A 9448-nucleotide genomic window follows, 5' to 3' on the forward strand; every position below is an offset into this window, starting at 1 on the left:
TAGAGCATGATAATCGTCGAGCTACACAAAATAGTGGAGTCCTAATGGTCGGAGAGATCAGTGAGAACACAAGTGTAGATAACAATTTCTACGGTGTTGTAGATGAAGTATTAGATTTGCAATATGCAAACAGAAGACACGTTTTCTTGTTGAAGTGTAGATAGTTTGACATAGATAACAACAAAAGTAATAGGACACATGTGGATTTAGGATACAAATCGATCAATACATCACACTTTTGGTATGTCGACGAGCCTTTCATCTTTGCTATGCAAGCACAACAAGTCTTTTACATTGATGACATCAAACATGGTAGCAATTGGAAAGTTGTTCAAGTAGTCCAAAATAGAATATGGGATATACCGAAAGTAGATGATGTTGAAAACGCACAACTAGATTTACTAGAAATTGTTGGTGGTGTCTGAGTGGATGAAACCATTGAGGAGGTTACTTTATGCAGAGTTGACGTTGATCCTACAGTTGTGGAAAGACCAATTACTATACATGGCGATCATCACTTCATAAACAATGATGATGAAGAACAATTATCTCCCAATAATAGTTCAAGTGCTGATGAATAATTTGAATTAGATTACGATGATGAGTAATGATGTATCTACTAAATTCTCTTTTTCTCTAGCTTAGATGTATTTATTTTTAATTTAATATTGTTTTCTCTCTTTTGTATTTGTATAGATATGATGTCAACTCCTAATAAGCAACGGGAGGCTGATGAAGAATTCCAGGAGTTATATCTAGGCAACATGGTATCTTCTGTGGGTGATACTTCAGGTTAGTATATTTTGAAATATATTCTGTTAACTGAAATACATCATAAACTGTTTTAAATTTTTTAATCTTCAGATAGTGTCTCAGCATCTAATCGGAAGAAGCAAGAGCATTCACGGAACATTGAGTTGGAAAAATACGTACAAAAACATGGGAGAATCACAATCGTGATAAATGAGGGGGAGACGAAATCGATATCTCAACATTCGGTTCGTTTTAGTAATGCCATCGGCGTCGCCGTGAGATCCGCATTTCCAGTACGTTGTCGTACTTTTGCTGAGGTTCCAAACGAGTTCATAGAATTGGCTAAAAGTCAATTATTGGTAAGTAATTATAAGTTTATTCTTTTACAGTCATGAACATCATCTATGCTAATTCTTTCCTCCCTCTTTTGTAGGCTCATTTCGATCTTGATCTGTCCAGTCAACGACTTAACCGTTTCAGAGAACATCAAATGCAAAACTATTCAAAGAATTTAGATCAGATTTACACAGACATTATAGAAAGTGTGGAGATCCTCAGTAAGCACGTTGCCAGTTTGCCTACTTGGCTTAAAATAGGCCAGAAGATTGGTATTTTTTTGTGTGACTGCTTCAAGAGTGAAGCGTTTCAGGTACAATATTTATGTGTGTGTATCATTGCTGCATTTACTAATACATCACACTATTACATATTTTTTTTTCTTAAAATGTAAGGAAAAGTCTGTGACGAACTTTGAGAAGAATAGAGAGAAATACCGTGTCGACCACGTAGGGGATGGATCAAGTCATTCTAGTAAATCAGCAGAAGTTGCAGGCAAAGGAGGGTCGGGAAATATGACGTGTTTGACCTATGTATAGAGAAACACATCTAAATGGTTTGGCAAGGTTTGTGAACGAGGCAGCTGAAGTGCACATGTGTAACCATCTTTTTCTTTACTTGTCGTATTTCTTATTTCACTTTAACTTTAGTTCGCTCGTTCTACCTATTTAATAGTTTATTGTCTAGCTTCAAATGTTGGAATTACAATCCGAGTTCCCGTACTGTAGAGGTTCCTCAACCACTAACAGAGGATGAACATCTGTTGAGACGGTTTTAGGTAGACGACCCCGATATTCAAAAGGTCTAGGTTGGGACCCTAAGCCTAAGTCAAGAAGGAGTACCATGTCATCAAGCTCGTCATGTACTCAAGGAACGGAGGCAGAATGGATGAATTGAGAGTCAATTTCCAATAGTCTCAGTCGAGGGATTAAGGAACTCGAAGATGTTCAGGAGAAGAATGCAAGAGGATCATGCGAGACAAATGGAAGAAATGAAAAAGATGATTGAAAACATGGTACGATCACATAGAGGAGACCCATCAAATTAGGTATGATTACTACATTATTTAGTTGTGTAATATGTTGCTATCCTGAAGTTATGGTAGCAAAGTTTAGTTATGTCTTAAGTAGCTTTATGCAGTTATGGTAGCAAAGTTTAATTATATCTTAGTTATGTCATTTAAAGCTTCAACACTCTCATACAAATTAGATAAGCATCCCACCATGCCTTGATGTTTCAAAAGCCCAATCACAGTCCCTGAATCTCGCTCTCTCCCTGAATCTTGTTTGCAAAGATGCCCTCAGCAGTTTCATACCCTGATTGACATCCAAAGTAATGACTCTCTCTACCAAAGCACCAAATTCTTTGATATTAAACTTGTTCAAGGGAGTAATACTAGAAATGGTGGACATTGGTTTCATAGTCAAATCATCCATCACCATGTAAGTAACCGCATCCTTTACAAACCCTCATCCCACATTTCTTTTTGCCTGTGTAGTTGCACTATGAGGTGGATTCACAAATTTATAGGCTTGGTTCATAACATACGAACAACTCAGACAAAGATATTTAGGATTACTAGAAACTTTATAGTCATATCTATAAGAGCACATGTATAACTTCATTTGATTAGCTGAAGATTCAATATTAGGCAAAAGCAAGGTAGAGCTAGACAGTGAAACTTTAGGCATCAAAAGGGTATCTTTGCTCTGATTTGGTTGTAAATATGTGTCATTTAAAGCTTCAAACTCTCATAAAAATTAGATAAGCATCCCACCATGCCTTGATGTTTCAAAAGCCCAATCACAGTCCATGTATCTTGCTCTCTCCATGAATCTCGCTCTCTCCATGAATCCCGTCTCTCCTGAATCTCGCTCTCTCCATGAATCTCGCTCTCTCTATGAATCTCGCTCTCTCCCTGAATCTCGCTCTTCTTCATCTCTATGTAATTCTCGCTCTCATCTCCTGAATCTCGCTTGCAAAGATGCCCTCAGCAGCTTCACACCCTGATTGACATCCAAAGTAATGACTTTCTCCACCAAAGCACCAACTTCTTTGATATTAAACTTGTTCAGGAGAGTAATACTAGAAATGGTGGACATTGGTTTCACAGTCAAATCATCCATCACCATGTAAGGGCTAGAATCTCGCTCTTTCCCTGTCTCTCGCTCTCTCCCTGCCTCTCGCTCTCTCCCACCATGCCTTGCAAAACATATGTTAATTTAATTCAACTTTTTTTTAAAATCTTAAAAGGGATCATTAAGATGTGTAATTGTTATATTAAGATGTGTAATTGTGCTTTTGTTCGTTTATGCTTGCATATGAATATGATTCATATCATTGAATTTTGTAATGTAAGCAATGAATAAGAAATTCTCAATTGTTATATTCATCCTAAACTCATAAGAAATTCTCAACTGTTATATTTAATTAAGATGTGTAATTGTGCTTTTCCTTTTCTTTTGATCTTATTTTTATTATTAAATTAGAGGGAGCCTTAACTTGTGATAACAAAGGAATTAAAAGGGAGACTTAAGCAAATTACATAGCAAAGGGGTAGTTAGCCCAATGAGCCCCAACTATGGATTTGGCTAGAATCAAGGCCCATCATATCATCAAGAGAAATGAAAGGCCCGCAACAATTGTTGTTTCAATATTCCTAAGGCCCAAACTTGCATAAATGGATATGGATTTGAATTGAAAGCTTTCCACTTGGACCCATTAGAATAAAAGAAGAAAGGGTAATTGCAATAAGTGGTACTTTTAGGGGTATTAATCAAGTGAACAACAATATATTTAAAGAATTGTAAAATAACAAAATTTATCAGTAATAGACTCCATCACTAATAAACTCTTATCAGTGATAAACTCTATCATCAAAAGACTCCTACCAACGATGAAGTCTATCACTGATAGACTCTGTTTCTTTCCCCCTTCCAAGAATATTTCTTTACTATTATTCTACCCCATTATCCTATGCATGCACGGATATTATTTTGAGATAAGCTAGCCCTTCTTACATACTTCTCATGCAAATTTAATTTTTACTAGATTCCAATCTAAAAGATCATATAGGACTTTCGAAAATTGAAAAATAGAGAAAATTGAATTGTTTATCGATATAACATTTCAATGTTTTTGTTTTATTGTAGAATGCTGTTCGGAGATGAGCTGGGACAATTGTTGAAGATGCTGTGTTCGAGAAGTGTTCTAGATGTTGTTCTCATTTTACTTCTTTTAATGATTAAAGATAAATATGACGTCAGGAGAAGCCAGAATTCCTGTAGTGTCTTTATGAAATTTTATATTAAAAAAATGATAAGACAAGATAATAATTAAAATAATGCAAAAGTTAATTCTGATACATATCATCTTCAATTTGTAGGTAATTAGTATTAAGAAAGCTGACATGAATCTTATTTGTCCAAACGTTCTCAATATAATTTTATCTAGAAGTTTCATTTATCATTAAATACATTTCAAAGGAAATTATTTTCATAGACTACAAGAAAAGTTACTTTCACTGACAAGTAGAGTGTTACTAAAAGTCAGGTTTTAGTAATGCATAAAGAGTCAGTAAAAACCACATTTTAGCGACGCGTACACAACAACGCACGCATAAGCGTTGTTAATACTTTTAATGATTTTTTTCGTCTCTTAACAACACATTTTTTGCACCCCTGAAAGTGATATTTCTTGTAGTGAGAATTATATTCAAATTGATCATTTGCATACTAAAGGTTAACGGTTTAATTGATAAATTGTAAGTCTCAGATGATGTTTATTTAAACGGTATGCAATGAAGAGTATAAATTAATATAATAATTACAAAAGTTCAGTGAATGGTTGAAGTTGAATATAAATTTATCTTTTTCTTAAATCTTATATAAATCTTTGGGAAATTATTTCAAATGGTAAACTATTGAAAATAATAGTAAAAGTTTAGAACTATTAATGATATATGCTGATAGACTTAGTGATATTGATATCAACATCTATCATTGATAGTTCTAAAATTTTGCTATATCTTGTAAATATTTTGGTTTATTTTTCTATATTTAAAAATAACTCTAAATCTTTTGTGCAATTAATCACTTCCTTTTTCTATTCATTACTATATTATTGGTCAACATGTGTAAGTAGTATTTCAAACTTTTTGATATTCTTTTTGTTTTTCTTTTCCTTAAAAAATATTTATTTTCCTAAAAGAATTAGTAGCATGGGAAAAACATTAGAAAACAATATATCGTACTAAAAATCTTAATTAGAGCAAAACTACTATATTTTGATATCGTTCCATTTATCGTAACTTTAATAAATTTTAAACATAATTTCTATTACTCTTAAAAAAATGTTGGTATCTACCACAAGTATTCCCTTTATAAATATTAAAAATATATTCAAATGAAGTCTTTTCTCAAATGAAAATTAGTATTTTTATTTGACCAAATTTGATAATATTAAATTGAAATACAACAATAAAAATTAATCTTAAGATTTATTGAATGTTGAGAGATTAAGTTTTGATGCCAAAATGAGTTTAAGTCATTCAATAAAATACTTATAATATTAACTTTGTAGACAGAGAATCAATTCTTTCCATCCCATATATTATTAAAAAAAGACTGAATTTTACCTTTAGAAAAATATAGAGATAAAAATAGAATCAGTCTCAAAATATAGGGCTAAAACAATATTTTGACCTATATAATTAATTTCAAGTTGACATCAATTGAGAGTCTGCCTATGATGTATTTTCTTTTTCTCCTTAGAATCTAAAATAAATATTGACGATTTCTTTTACCACGTTTTTAATTAAGAAAATCTCAACGGTCAAATAATTCTTATTATTCTTCCGGACTAATTCATAATGGATTTGGGTTATAACCGCTTTTAAAAGATTATTTTAATGAGTAAGCAAAGCATTTGGATCCAGTCATCAAATTAATTCTAATTAAAATAATTTTAACTGGTAAAACTAGTTATTAATTAATTTAATAAAAGTACTTTTTCAATTATGTTGATTTTCAAAATCTAACTTAGTCTAGCTTTTCAAAATAACTTCTAGTGAATCTTTTAATTGGAAAGGAACAATCACACCTTTGTGAATATTCATTGTTATACGAGTGACTTTAGATCGTAGGCTAGACATAAAATAGAGGACATAAGCAATTAGGCTGAGAAGATAACAAAGTCTGACCTAAAAAATAGCACCTCGTGACATTTTGGGACTAGGGAAGAGGATTAGCTCAAGTCAGACTAAAAAAAGTGCTCAGTCTTGGTCCTCGCAAAATAACTAATGAGACATTTCTTTTATATTCCCCGGTCCAAAACATCACTCTAAGATCAAAATGAGCTTAGGAAAGGTGTTCGGCCTCGACCAAAGCTGAGGTCGACCTTGGTGAAATACGAAACGGGGCACGTTCCTCGACCTAGTGAGATGAAGAACTATCCCAAAGCTACTTCGAAACCTTATTAGGATAACTTAGATAAACACTATTATAAATACATCATTATAGCTCCAGAGAAAGTATATCAATTTTTCACTTACAAACTCTTAATTTATTGCACTTTTTTGCTCCTTGACTTAAGTATTGAAGTTTATATGACGAGCAACATATCGATGTGCAGGTCTTCTTATTTTGCGGATAAAAGAAGATAACAGAAAAATTGATGTAAGCATGGTAAATATTGGTTGTCTCTTATACCCCTTATTAAATTTCCACTTTCAATTTCAACCACCAAACTACCAAATTAATTCACATTCTCCACCTAAATTTATTCACAAAAAATTAATTTATCCAAAAACCATTAACAAAAAATTATTCACACAAATTTTTTTAATTATTCTTATGTCCCTTATTAAATTCTCACTTCCAATTTTAACAACCAGCCTACTGTTGAGTGGTGTGTTCTAAAACTTGCAGTTTGTAAAGTTCAACATATTCTATTATCAATAAAGATGTTATTCAACATTTCTTAAGTTGTTATTGAATCTTTAAATTGCATTCGTAAAGTCTAAATCCAATAAACTAAGATCCATGGCTATTACATGTATACTTGAACTTTATGCAGACACATAAAGATGGATCAAGTTCGAGTAAATAGCCAAAATGGTCTATTATATACGAATAAGGTTGGGTGCCCTATTCTAGTAACACTATTGGATGCGGCCTATTCTGTAGCGATTATAAGTTGTTGTAAAAGTGCTACAAACGAAGTGATCCTATTCATTCATGTATTGACATGAGGAGTGGGGGCGTCCTATGTAATGAGTTTGCATAAGATCGGACCAAGAAATAAGTCACTCTTACTTTATAACGCTGTTTATTGTTTAAGACTGACTATTTTGCTTAGATGACCTAGGTAACTCGATCTTAATCCTGAGCTAACTATGAACTCCTATTTATTCGGGATTATCCTTAGATTTGCATAGGTGAGAGTTGGCTCAACAGTGCTAGCTCAATAAGCCTCCCATTTCAGGGTTAAGACCGGGTAGATAGCTGGGGACATAGGGTGCAATATGGAATTCACGCCTACCCGATTTAGAGATAGGAGAAAGGTTGTTCTCTTAAGTACTGAATCCAGGTCTTGAACAAGGGACCCCACCCTCTCATTGACCCGAGAGGGATCCGATTTAGTGATTGGATCATAAACCAATTATTCATTAGTGGATCAGTAGGAGCTTAAAGAACAAGACGTAATATGGGGGTAAAATAGCATATTGACCCAGTCGTTATTATGAACAACTTGTGAAGGGTCGACTTACTGATTATGATTAAATCATGTAGATACAAATATATCTACAGTGAGGAGAGTGCAACTATCGAGCTATATTGATGTGACTTGATAGTTAACGAATACTGATTAATTTGGTCTAAAGTGTTTGAGCCAATTAATCTTAAAGTTGGAGCTCATGATCTGTAGGTCCATAAGGTCTCTCTACTTGTTCATAAAATATGAACATCTTGAATTAATAAATTGAGTAAATTTGGAATGTTATCAATTTGAAAATGTTCAAATTGAAATTTAGGGTTTGATTTTGAAATTTAGGGTTTGATTTTGAATAAGTTCAAAATCAAATTAGGATTTATGTAATTATATTTGATAATTAAAGTTTAATTTATTGAAATTAAACAAAATTGGAGAGTTTACAATATTTAAATATTGATTTAAATATTAATTACTTGAATTGGATTCATGTTTAAAATTAGTTGTGTGATTAATTTAATATTTGATATTAAATCAATCAATTAATTAAATATCAAATTAATTTCCAATCTTAATCCAATTTAATAAATTGGATTTTGTTTTTTAAATTTGATTAATTATGAACGAATCAAAATTAAATTTTAGTTAATTGAAGAATTGATTGACATTTGAATTTAAAATAACAAATTGGAAATTAGAAATTTGATAGTGGGTTTTTTCCCACAAATACCCAAGCATGAGGTGTTATTCATGCAAAAATCACCCATCAATTTCCACTTGATTCTGAAGTAGCTGCTGGCATTGATGTCTTCTGAAGTGCTTGCATGAGATGGATGATTAAAAAAGTCTCCATAATTGCTCAGATGGATGAGGGCTGAAGCTGGAAAACTAGTTTTCTAGAGCTTCATCTTCTTCCTCTCAAACCCAGAAAAATCACCTCACAAATCCACTCAAATTCAAGTCCCACCACACAAATTCAAGGCCAAGAATAGTAGAGAAGATCTCTTGGTGGTTCATTGCCGATTTAGAACTGAATAACATGAAGTGCAACTTGGATTATGGAGAATTCTTCAAAGGTATGTTGAAAATGAAATCCACTTTATTTTTCTGCATTAAACATGCTTTAGAACTCAAATTAAATGTAATTAGAGTAATTATTGATTCTGTTTGCTTCCATTGGATGCTAGTATATCCTATCACCTACCAAACTAATTCACAAAAAATTATCTACCTAAATTTATTCATAAAACTAGTAGCTTATTTTTTGGACCGCTTGCTTCTTCACCCCTTCTTGCCTGGTCCCACCCCATTTCCTAAGTCGCTTGGCCTCATACTTGGCCGGTACCGAGACCGGGCCACAAACTAGCTCGACCGTCCCTCCCCCCTTCTCATCCGATCCCGCCCCGTTTCCTAAGTCGCCCGGCTCTATACCCGGCCGGTCCCAAGATTGGGCCAAAACCATACCCGACAATTCCTTCCCGGTCCTGCCTCTTTTTCAGTCAAGCCCCTTCTCAGTCAATCTTTCTCTCTCTAATTACCTCGGTCCCACCCCATCTCGCCTGACCCATCCCCCTTCCTGGTCAAGCCTTCCCAACCCCTTTCTCGGTGCCGCCTGGTGAATATCTAAAGAAACCTAACCAGGCTTCAT

The sequence above is a fragment of the Benincasa hispida genome, chromosome 9 (assembly GCF_009727055.1).
Source record: "Benincasa hispida cultivar B227 chromosome 9, ASM972705v1, whole genome shotgun sequence".
NCBI lineage: Eukaryota > Viridiplantae > Streptophyta > Magnoliopsida > Cucurbitales > Cucurbitaceae > Benincasa > Benincasa hispida.